Consider the following 12357-nt stretch of genomic DNA (forward strand, 5'->3'; position numbering starts at 1 on the left):
TGTGGCTCCTTTCTTTTACAAGGAAAAGAGGGAGGTACACAGCTCTTTGCTTCATGACTTATTGCATCATTGTTGGTTTAACACTTTGCACTCAAAAAGAAACACTTAAATTATGAATGTGTTGTTCATCGAGGGTCAGATATAAAAAAATATTGAATCATCCTATGTCTGAGCCTAGTGTTTATTGATCAAATTATATTAAATTCCATTCATTTCATTTTGTATAGCCCGAAATCTCAAATTAAAAATTTGCCTCAGAGGGCTTTACAGTCTGTACACATGTGACAACTTGTGTCCCAACACCCTCACATCGGCACAGGACGAAACCTTAGGGAGAACGTCAGAGGAGGGATGTCCTGTGTAAAGAATGAACAATGTACAATAAATTAAATTCCTATAACAGTGATGATTCAAATAATTGCGAGTAGTAAGCCAGGTGTAAACTGCAGGACCATCGCAGGGACAACCACCATCAGATAGAAGCACCATCCACAGAAGCTTGTGTGGGAAGGGAGAGCAAAGACTTTAGGAAAGGGTAATGTTGGTTTATGATGACAGTAATAGTAATATAATTAATATTTAAAATAATAATGACAATAGTAGGAGGTGTCCGCAGGGCCAGGCAGGACCAGGGTCCAGACGGAACCACAATCTACAGAGACCTGCGAGGCAGAGATGGGGACTCGAGTTTGAGACTCGGACTCGAGTTTGAGACTTGTGAGCATCTCTGCTGCGAAGCGAGAAAGCACAACAAACTCTGGGCAAGAAGCTGAATTAGTGATGTGCATTAATAAAATGTGGATTATTGTAGAAGGAAAGAACAAGAGTGAGAGCGGAGCTCCGTGTGTCCTACGAAGTCCCCTAGCAGTCCAGGCTTATAGCAGCTTAACCAAGGGCTGGTCCAGGCCCACCTGAGCCAGCCCTAACAATAATCGATAGCAACGAGGAAGGTTTTATCTCAAGTGAGCCGACCGAACCAGCCCCCCGGACTGAAAGTGGAAGCTGGTTCCACAAAAGAGGAGCTTGATAACTGAAGGCTCTGTAGGATGGGACTCCTACTTTTTAAGTAAGCCAGCATCTATGGAGCGCAGCGGCCTTGTTGGACAATACGGTGTTAGAATGACTTTAAGATAAGACTCTAGTCTCTGCAGCAGGATACAGTGATCGATGGGGTCAAATGCAGCACTTGAGGTCCACCAAGACAAGAAAAAAGACACGTCCTTGGTCCGATGCAAGTAGAAGATCATTTGTAATTTTCACTTTACTGTCCTGTGATGCACTGGAAATGCTCGCATTGCATTGTTTTGTAGAAAATCACATAATTTAGAGGATAGACCATGAATATTGGCTTAGCCTTGCACAAAGACATCAACATTCTAAAAATGGCAACGCTGGCATATCTAGGGTTTGGGTCAGTTACTTTTTTTAAACCATATTCCACATCTTAGTTTGCCATGTTATCATGCTAACATCACAAGTTTAATCTGATAATGTTATTACTTTTGCAGCCTTTTTGCCATAAGCCAAAGTATTAAATGCAATGTAATTTTGACCCGACAATGGCGCTAGACTAAAGGCCAAGGGATAAAAGGGACTGTGGCTCATGCCTCGAGGATCGTGGATGTTTTTCAGCTCAGCACAAAGACCTATAATTGAAAAGAAAGGTCTGAGAGCAGTTCTGTTTTTCACTTGTCATTTTTCTCTACATTGTTAATTATACAGTGTCAACTAAAATAAAATGTGTTCATCAGAGTATTTAGAGGCGCTGTTGTGTTGATTTTTTGCATTTTTGGACAGAGTTAAGGAAGTTTTTTGCTAAGCTAATCATTTATTGGTTGAGACGTGGCAGTTTTAGGCCTATATATTTTCTCCTTTAATTCTCGGCAAGAAAGCCCACCTTTGTCCTTCAAGGTATGTAGTAATACAAGTGAACACACACACCTCCATCCTCCAGTGACCTATTCAATATGTTTTTCATTAAGGCTTTGCAAGCAAGACATTATATTTTCCAGGTAAAGATAGGGAAAAAAAACAATAATAAATCTTAATGTTTACTGCTGAGCTAAAAATGTGACAGAATGAAGTCATTTGATGGTATTAAAGGTTTTTGCTGTCTTCTGTCCAAAAAAAGAAAGAAGATTTCCACAATGAAGTTGTGTTTGTAAACAACAAACTGGAGCAAATTACCAATAGTCTTAGTTGAATTGATTCCTGCTTTTAACTAAATTGTTTTGGATCATACTTACATTTGTATCTATTTCTTACATTAAAGACTATGAACAAGGTACAACCTAGACAACCTAAATTGGAGAGTCTTTGAAGCATCGGACAAATTGCCTCACTTCCCTTTTGTAGTAGCAGCAGATCATTTAAGGAACAGCATTCTAAAAGGATCCATTTTTTTCTGAAATGAGAAATAACGTGCAATTGAAATGCAAAACACAACACTGATTAAATCAACTCAAAGCTTTTAGAAGTTCGACATATTTCAAGGCACTGCTCTGTCACTGTCCTGCCCCTCCAATAAAAAGCCAAGTAATGAAAATGTGTGTGATAAGGGACTCGATATTTCAAAAAAAGGGCGCACCCCTTGGTGGGAATGAAAGGCCTGTGACTGCACCTAATGAGACAAATTACACCAAAATGACAAGGTCTTTGATATGAAGTTTCAAATAGTGGATATTACTGTACTTCCACCACACAAGGACCTAAAGAAAGTGCCTTCTTTATATTCATGGGTTCTTGGCCAACATATCTAACAGGATTATTACTCTGACACGCCATAACCCACAGCACTCGAGCAATTTCGGCTCGCCTTATTTGCATGGGTGTTTTTCCCTTGGATAAATCCTGCAGTCTTCAGTTCAGAGCTACAGCACTGGGCTGATATATGATGAGAAGCGTGGCACCAAGACACGGCTTTTTGCTACTTATTTCATTTTGTTTTTGCTAACACACATGTTTTTGGTCCACTTCATTCTTCAAGGACTGAGAGCAGCTCGCGTAGGCTATCATCAGCATGTGATCGTGCTCGGAACAACAATAACAACAACAACGTAATACGTGCCCAGGATTTAACGATAGCAAGTTATCAACGTTAGCTATTTACATTTCACATGGTAAAAGAATGCTAAACACTGGCAGCAGAAAAAAAGATAATGAAGGTGCAGCTACTACATTTATTTTAACAGTATCTTACCAGAATGCATATAAACTATTACACACACATTTTGCACATGTAAATGTAACTGCATAAACTGCATAAAAGTATGAAACAGAAAGAGGACGAGAGGGAGAGAAGAGGCTGCCTCAACTATTCATTGTCTTGAGACACACTTGAGCAACTTCATGTCTCCACTAGATAAAAATTCACTTCATTAATCCTGCAAAAATAGGGAAATTATTTTGCTACATCAGGATTTATATTTACAGGTCAAGAAATAACGGAATAAAACACATAAATTGCACAATATGTACCAAGAGAATAATATGAAATCACATTAACTTACTAAACACTAGTGCAAAGACTAAACCAACCCAACAAACAACAGTGTAACAGGGAAGGTAACATGGTTGTAGGAATAATTTGGCCAGAGTTGATTTATTGTTAAGTCTCATTGCTGTTGGCAGGAACGACCTCCTGTACCCTCCCTTGTGATTGCAGTGCTGGAAGAGTCTGTTGGAAAAAGTGTATGAATAATCATTTCTGTACCGTCCTCCTCTCCATCACCCTTTCCAGACTGTTCAGTTGTAATCCTTTGATGGAGCCGGCCTTTTTAACTAGTTAATCAAGTGTGTTGGTGTCTCCGGCTCCAATGCTACTCCCCGAGCTGACCGCGGAGTACAGAAGTACAGTTGATGCCGTCGTTCACTCCCACATAAGTCTGCTATCCAAATTGTAAAGGGTGCAGAAGACCACCCTATCCGGGACCTTCGTCACATGAGATGTTGGTGCAACGGGTCGGTAATCATTGGGACCAGACGGAATCGACTTGTTTGGAACCGGAACCAGAAACAACATCTTCGTCCTGCTTGAGGCTAAAGTTAAAGAGGTGTTGCAGGACCTTAGACAGCTGAAGCGAAAAGGTCTTCAGCTCCCAGGGGCTGATGCTGGTGGAGTCTCTGCAGCTGTCTCATCACCTGGCCAGTTGTCACATTGAGGGGGGAGGGGGCTCAGCAGTGGAAGAGCCCCTTAAAGCTCAGGGCGCTGTGTCCTCACAACGCCGGGCCGAGGGGGGAAAGGGGAAGGGAGGTGTGTGGAGGATAAAGATGAGGGCTGTGAACCCAATCTGTTGAAGAAACAGTTTAGCTCATAGCTCTCCAGGGAGCCCTCTGTTTGTCATGCTGGTCCACACCGCCAATATATTGTTCTCCTATCATTTGGCCTCCAGCTTCATCCTGTAGGGGTCCTTGCACTCCTTGAGCTTCTCCTTCAGATTGCTTTCTTCTCATTAAGAGCCGTCAGGTCCTGATCCATGAACTGAACTCCTTACTTGTAATTAAGCCATAGGTTTTCTGTTCCAAAAGGGCTTTATTTTAACAAAAGGGCCTGCTTCAAAACAGGGAAAGCCAGCTGATTGCACAACGCTTCGTAGTCAGTGAAAACATTACACACAACTCCTCTATCTGATCACGGCCTTACAAAGGGAAGAAATAGGTACCGTCCAAATTTCAGGTGCACCTGTCAGGAAGATTGAGAGTTATGGAATGCCGCAAAGGGAACAATCTTCCAAAATGAAAACAGCTTAATCCAAATATGTATAAAATGCCTTGGCAAGGAAAATACAGTTTTGCCTGCAATTTTATTCAGTTTAGAATTGAATTTCCCCCTTCTGTGTCAATACCACTGCTCACAAGCATCTCAGACAAGTCCGGTGGGAAGCAAGGCTAACACAACAAGTATAAAAAACAAAATGATTGACTCGTACACTCTGCACAGATGTTCATGGGATTCATGAATGAATGCATTATTTTTATTCTTATTTGCTTTTTACAGCAGAGCCATCTCTCAGATGCTTTGCAAGAACACACTAAATCAGGTTACGATGAAAAACCAAAAGGAGAAAACCCTTGGTTGCTGCTTTGTGTGCAGCAAAGTAAAGGCTCATTTTTAACTCATACCAGCTTACTGCCCAAAGTGTCATGATCCGGATTCCTCCTTTTTTGTTTTGTCTTCTTTCCACACACACACACACACACACACAGACACACATACACACCCACACACACCCCCAGCTGAGACTGATTAACACACCTCCTCATTCCCATTCATGCTTTCACTCGCCCTAAACGCCCACAGCCGCTTCCCATACCAATCAACACTCACACTGATTCTTCACTCACCTGTTTCTGCTTACTGGTTAATTTGCTTGACTACTTCTAGCCACTGTTTTCTCTAGCTCCCTGTCAGACTATTGTTGAACGCTTCGTCTCTGTGTTACCAGCCCAGCGGTGTCTCTTCGAGATCTCCTTGGTCTAGTCCTGTCACGGCTAGTTGAATGTGTTTTTTGCAGACTCACCTGTATTCTCTGCCCTGTTCACCTGCTGCCTGTGGACCTCCACTAACCTGCCAGCTGTGAGTCACCTCGGGAACCGGGGGTTGCAGATGGTGGCTGCTTTTTGAGGAACGCACTGACTTTAAGTTTGATTCCGGACTGCGTCTGCCGACGGCAGTCCCCCTTAGTTATAGTTTGAAGAAATAAAAGACATTTTGCTGTACCTCTGCATCTGGGTTCTCTGTTATCCACGTAACACAAAGAGCGCTAGAACCTGGGTGACATTTATTTTGAAGGCAAAATACAGAAGTAAGCCTCGCACTCGTTCCCCGGACTAAAAGCCAATGGGAATTTAGATAATCTAATTTTGGATAATTCCATCCGTAATGACAGAATGTATCAAAGCTTTGGTCGTTCACTTTCCTGCCATTCTAGCGTTTTAAATGTGGATATTTTCTGGTTTCTGGAATCAAGACATTTGAGGATGTCATCTTCGGGAAACTCTGATTTATGTGTTTCCTCATTTTGTAGTTCAAACAATTATCACTTACTCAAGAAAATAATTGTACGATCAGTAGCCTCCTAAAGTAACCATTAGTTGCATCCAAGGAACACTCAAATGAACTGTATTGATTGGGGACATCTTGCCCACTATCTAAAGCAGTCCAGAACCAGACCTGCAGAGTCAGAGGAGTTTAAAAGAAAAGCAGTATGTGTTCTAACAGACGGAGATACGTGATGTGGTCTTCACAGCACAAATGCTGAAGGGCTTATTGATAATGAAGCCTCTTTTCATCCAGAAAGGTTGGAATTTGAAGAAAATCTGAAGAAAGCATTTAACCTAAACCGTGTGTTGCCCATCATTAGACACGTCGATCTGTAATGGTTTGGGGCATCCATCCGGTGAGTCATCAGGTCCAATGTTTGTTCTGCACAATTGAATAGCAACCAGGAAATATGAGGTCATTTTATAGGAACAGATGCACTCTAGGGTGCAGACAGTGGCCTGTAATGATGATAGGTTAGTTTAGGTTGAGTAAATGTATTTCATCCAGGATTGGCCAATTTTATTACAACGTTGTTTGTTTCTCATTTTTGTTCCTGCATCTCCATGATTATATCACTCACTGAACCTGAGATTCAAAACAACCTGCTTAATATTTCTCATGAGTCACACACTGCTGAAAGTTGTAATTTTACTATGTTTAGAAGATTAGCAGATGTTCCAGCTATTGGAAGAGGGAGAGAGGCTCTTCTTTAGCTGCAGCAGCAAACAGTTTGGAGACTGAGGGGAAATGGAGACTCCTGAGTCTTATCTCAGCTACTAAAGTCAGGGCTACAGGTTAAATGCTGTTGGCTATTGGGGAACAAGCCAAGCAACAAAAAGAAAGGTTGAGTTTCAAGCTTGCCAATTTTGCCGATGAGCAGATGCATGCTAGTAGTGATTGTCATTCTTCTCAGAATGACTTGCATTTAGTTTGCAAACCCTCTGACTCGCCATTGAGTGTCCTCATTGGGGCAAGATTTGCTATTCATAAGAACATACACTGGTTTATGACTAAACGCCTGCAATACTAACAACATTCCTATTCGCCTTAGTTTTATCTTGTATCTAGTGTTGATTATGTCAACGCTTAACTTTTTAAAACATGCCAATTTTTTAGGCCTCAGCTCAGAATTTGCATACCCATCCTTTAAATATATCTCTGCAAAGTCTGGCTTTGATTAAGTGAAGCAGAAGAAAACTAGGAAGTTGTTAGTATTGACAGTTCAGGCAAGAGCTCCAAAATGGGAATTTTGGCACACTTGTTAATCACTTATGGTGTTCAATAAATCTAAATACAGTGGTTTGGGGCTAAATAAATATATGGATGTGACTCTGGGTGGCACGGTGCTGTGGTGGTTAGCGCTGTCGCCTCACAGCAAAAAGGTCCTGGGTTTGACTCTGCCCAGTGGAGTATGCGTGGTCTGCGTGGGTTCTCTCTGGTACTTTGGCTTCCTCCCACAGTCCAAAGACATGCTCTGGGGATTAGGATTCGGAACTCTAAATTGCCCGTAGGTGTATGGATGTGAATGTTTGTTTGTCTCTGTGTTGCCCTGTGATTGGCTGGAGACGGACGTACCCCGTCTCTTGCCCAAAGTTGGCTGGGATAGACCCCAGCCCCCCCCCCCTTGGCCCTGAGTACAGGATAAGCGGTTTGAAGATGGATGCATGGATATATAAACCAACTCACAGAAGCTCTGCCCCCCACCCTGACTGTAATTACATAAGACTTTCCATCCATCCATAAAACGCGTCGGCGTCCAGCTCGCTCATACTCCCTTCCTCGCTCACTCGCCTCACTGTGTTTTAAATAGGGAGGACAAACACATGTCAATCATCACCAGTCAATTGTTCCCCGCGCCACTCCCCCTCTCTCCCCCCTGCAGCCGAGCTGAAACCACGCCCGCCACCACAGTAACTTTGCAACCTATGACCTGATACGAGTAATCTATATCTCATTTGAATTGTTGAGCAAATATATTTGAGCTATACATATCTGATTGACAGAATTGTTTGGATATAAGAGTGAGTCAAAGGCTTCCCTGTGGAAATCGCCACTGTATACGCTGCCATTCCAACTTATCCCCTATCCCGGCCCAGGATGACCTGAGCACAGCACAGGATGTAGATAAATGTATTTTGATGGGGAATTACTGGCAAAAATAGATCTTTCTTTGCTAAACATCTCAGGAAAGAGAATATTTCTGACTATCATTTGATAAAGACATTTCTGTTGGCTACTACCTGGCAGATGCTTGACGTTAACAGGACTCACTTATATATTGGTTGTCGGTTTTAATTATCATATTTTTGCAACTACAAGGCGCACTATGGATCAATTGGTTGATTCATACTGGTTAACGAGGATCCATTGGAGGGAAAGATATTGTTAATATCCACATTAACGTTTGAACAACGTTACCATGGGAGTGAAGAGTTTTCAGAACGCTTAATAAAGTTTGATTTAGCACAGCCCGATCTAGTGGATGCATAACGCAACCCCAGTCAAACGTTTTACTGCAGTATCTTCTATTCTATGCGCCTTATAATCCGGTGCGCCTTATATAGGAAAAAAGTTCTAAACGAGGCGAATTATTGAAGGTGCGCCTTATAATCCAGTGCGCCTTATAGTCGCGAAAATACGGTATTTTAAGATATTGTGAGTCTTTTCAGCATACCGTGTCGTAGAGTTAAAGATATAAATTATATTTAGTAATTTAGTAGCCCAGGTTCTGCTGTTCAGTCTGATACATAACTTTGTGATTAGTGAATTCATTAAGACAGTTGTTTGCTATGTCTTCTCCCAGCTCAGAGGGGGCTATGGGGTTTAAGAGGTTAATAGGCCACACTAAGAGGGTAAACACTATACCCGTATTAGTCTAAGTTGTAAACCATATATGTGGAAATACAATTAATGACTTTCCGTACAAAAATGTATTCATATCTTGAAACTTAAAAAAACGATAAAGGTCAACCAAAATGTATAAACCATCTAGTTGTGTTGAGGTTGCACCAACTAAAGCAAAGGGAGCAATACTTTTCTGTCAGACTCTCAGACTCAGCTGGAATTGTTTCCCAAATTGTATCTGCTGATGTCAATAATGTAAACTTTAGTTTATTATAATATGAGCAGACTGTCTCCAAATATAATTATAAATAATACAAACAACATTACATTAGGTTGCACAGGAAATTACACTATGTGATAAAAGTTGCGCAAACCAAGAGAGCCCAAATTATTTGTATTCCTTGCTTTTATTAGTTTTTTCTGAGTGTAATCCTTAATTAGGTCGGTACACACGACTCGTAATTAGCCTGTGAGCTATCTGCCTCAAGTACTAAAATTAAAATTAGATAAATTGAATGCACAACAGAGCCTGCATGCTCATCTATTACATTCACTCGTAAAAATGGAAGCAGAAATGCTGATTAATTCCTTGTCTAATGAGTCATTCTATCCTGTTATCCTCAGATAGAGATTAAAGTTTCTTCAAAAAATTTGTGTCAACAACTCATAGAACAGTATGTGAAAAGTCTGACTATTTAAAATACAGCCCACAAGACCCCCAAATATTTGATTGTAATCCATTTGTACGAAGAAACTAAAAGGGTTCTCCTATGAGGACAAGTTGAAGAACCCTATGAGGTTCTAGTAAGCACCTTAATTTCTGTAAGTGTACTGACAGTCAAATTGAATTTAAGCTCAGGCAGGTTGTAAAGAAATACCAAATAGAGAGGTATGGAAGATAGAGAAAACGTCTCCGGTTACGAATGTAACCATAGTTCCCTCTCAGGGAACTCAAGCTGCGTGGAAACGCTGTGGGAACGCCTCTGCGTGACCGCGTCATGAAGCACGTGTGAAATCTAACCAATGGCGAGCTGGTACGTCATAGGCAGGCGACGCCAGGACCAGGAAGCTATAAAGGACTCCGAAGGGCAGGACCATTCATCTCTGAACGGCCGAATCAAGTGCCACGGGCAAGCCGGGAGTATGGCATTGACACTTAGCGTCTCGTTCCCTTCAGGGAACTAAGGTTACATTCGTTCCCACTCAGGGAACTCGAGCTGCGTAGAAACGCTGTGGGAACGCCAATACCCACTTCGCCATATGAGCAAGTGACCGTAGTGTGAAGTTAGTGCGCACACTTAGACGAGAGCACCTGCGCTCCAGGCGTGGAGAGTGAGCATCTTGAAGCTCAACTTCGCGACAGTGCGGTTTAAAAGATCTAGTATTGGACGCAAACCCCCATCCTTCTTTGGAACGATGAAGTAGCGGCTGTAATAGCCCGATTCTCTGCCTGGAGGTAGAACTCATTCTATAGCTCCTTTCTGCAGCAGGGCCTGTACTTCCTGCTCCAATACCAGAGCCTGCTGCGGGTCCACCACTGTGGGTAGCACCCCCCCAAATCGAGGCGGCCGCCACCTGAATTGGATGGCGTAGCCCCTGTCGATTGTACGCAGGACCCATTGAGATACATTGGGGAGGGCTCGCCACTCTCCTCAAAACTTTCTCAGGGGCACCAGGCTGGTCTCTGGAAGTCTTGGGTCTACAGACGCAGCGTCGTGTAACAGCGCACTGGCAGGGAAGCGCTGGTCTAGTAGAGCCGGAACCCTCCTCGGAGGGGGCGAACGGCCCTCAGGCTCGCTGGAACGGGCCTTGCCCCGAAACGACGGCAGGGACAGCGGTCTGACTCCTGGAGAGTACCGGGGGTATGGGAACACCGAGTAGTGCAGTGACACCCTGACCCCCCCGGTGGAAGTTGTAATGTCAGGGCCGCAAGCTCTGCCGCGAGAAGGCCCCGCCTGAGTGTGCCGTGCTACGGCCCTGCCTCGGTGAAGGGGTTGCACGTAGCGCGACGCTCTCCTGCTGCGCCAGGTGGTGCATGCTTAACGACGGCCGGGGCCGCCCTCCTGCAGCCCCGCGGACGTGGCGTCGTCGGGGAAGGAAGGCGTTGAGCCCCTCAGTCTGCCGCCTCTCAGCGTGGAGCTTCTCCCCGACTGCCCCAATGGCGCCCCCAAAGAGGGTTGCCGGGGAAAGAGGGGCATCAAGGATGAAGGATTTGGTGGGCAGCACCGGTGTCCTAAGTGACACAGCCGCGGGGATACGTGGCCCGCCGGGGGCCCCCTCTGCGGCCGGCATGCTAGCATAGCCATGTCGCCTAGCCTCGGCTAGTGAGGAGTACAAAGCCGTACGCGGGTTGTACAAAGCCGTACGCGAGTTGTACATGCGAGCAGACACCGGCTTCCCCCAGGACGCCGACACCTCAGTGTGGACGTCCGGGAAGAAAGGCAAGCACCGGCGCGGAGGTACTCTACGGGAAGGCAGAAACTGTTCATGCAGCTTACCACTCGTAGTAGGCTGCTGCCTATCCGCCGGCCAGCTGATACTGAGTTTATCAGCGGTTCGAGTGAGGACCTCCAGCAGTTCTTGGGCGGCGGCGACGGAATGAGGCGCCTCGACGTCCTCAGCCTCCGCTGCCTCCACGCTCACCACGTCCAGCTCCTCGGAGCTGGAGGATCGTGAGAGCGGCGTCTCGTCGGGGGTGGAGGAAGCTGCCGCGCGTGCCTCCGGCGCAGGGTACGAGAGCCTGGGTCCCGCGGTAGAGGGACAGGAAAGTGCCTCGGCCGTCCCGGAACCCTCCGCGAGATCCACCTGCGATCCCCACGAAGACATCCGGCGCTCTGCCTTAGCACGAGCCAGACCGGAGCCCCGGGGAGCGCGACTCATCGAGCCGTCCTCCTCGACGAGAGAGACGGGAGCGCCAGGACAGGCGCTCGCAGTCTCCACAGCTAGCCTCCTCGAGAGCTAACTTAGCGTGCTCCACGCCCAAGCAGACGACACACAACGTGTGCGAGTCCCTGCCCGTAATAAAACGGGTGCAAGGGGGGGCACACTGGACAAACCGCTCAGCCATATCAGTCACTTCCACACGCACTAGATGAAGGCACAGAGATGAATGGTCCTGCCCTTCGGGGCCCTTTATAGCTTCCTGGTCCTGGCGTCGCCCGCCTATGACGTACCAGCTCGCATCGGTTAGATTTCACACGTGCGTCATGACGCGGTCACGCAGAGGCGGTCACGCAGAGGCGTTCCCACAGCGTTTCCACGCATTTCAATTTCCCTGAGATGGAATTGTCAAAACAAGGCCCATCTGAATAAGTACCCTCACTTGATTTGGCTGCTCTCTGCTCCTCCTCTCATTCACATACTGCACTCAAACGCATCTAGCAGACAGCCCGGGAGTCTGATGCGATCGCAAAGGTCATGCTACATTTCAGATCCTTTGCGGAGGGGGATCGGCAGAATGTGGAAGCTTG

Source organism: Pungitius pungitius, chromosome 5 (assembly GCF_949316345.1).
Source record: "Pungitius pungitius chromosome 5, fPunPun2.1, whole genome shotgun sequence".
Classification (NCBI taxonomy): Eukaryota; Metazoa; Chordata; class Actinopteri; order Perciformes; family Gasterosteidae; genus Pungitius; species Pungitius pungitius.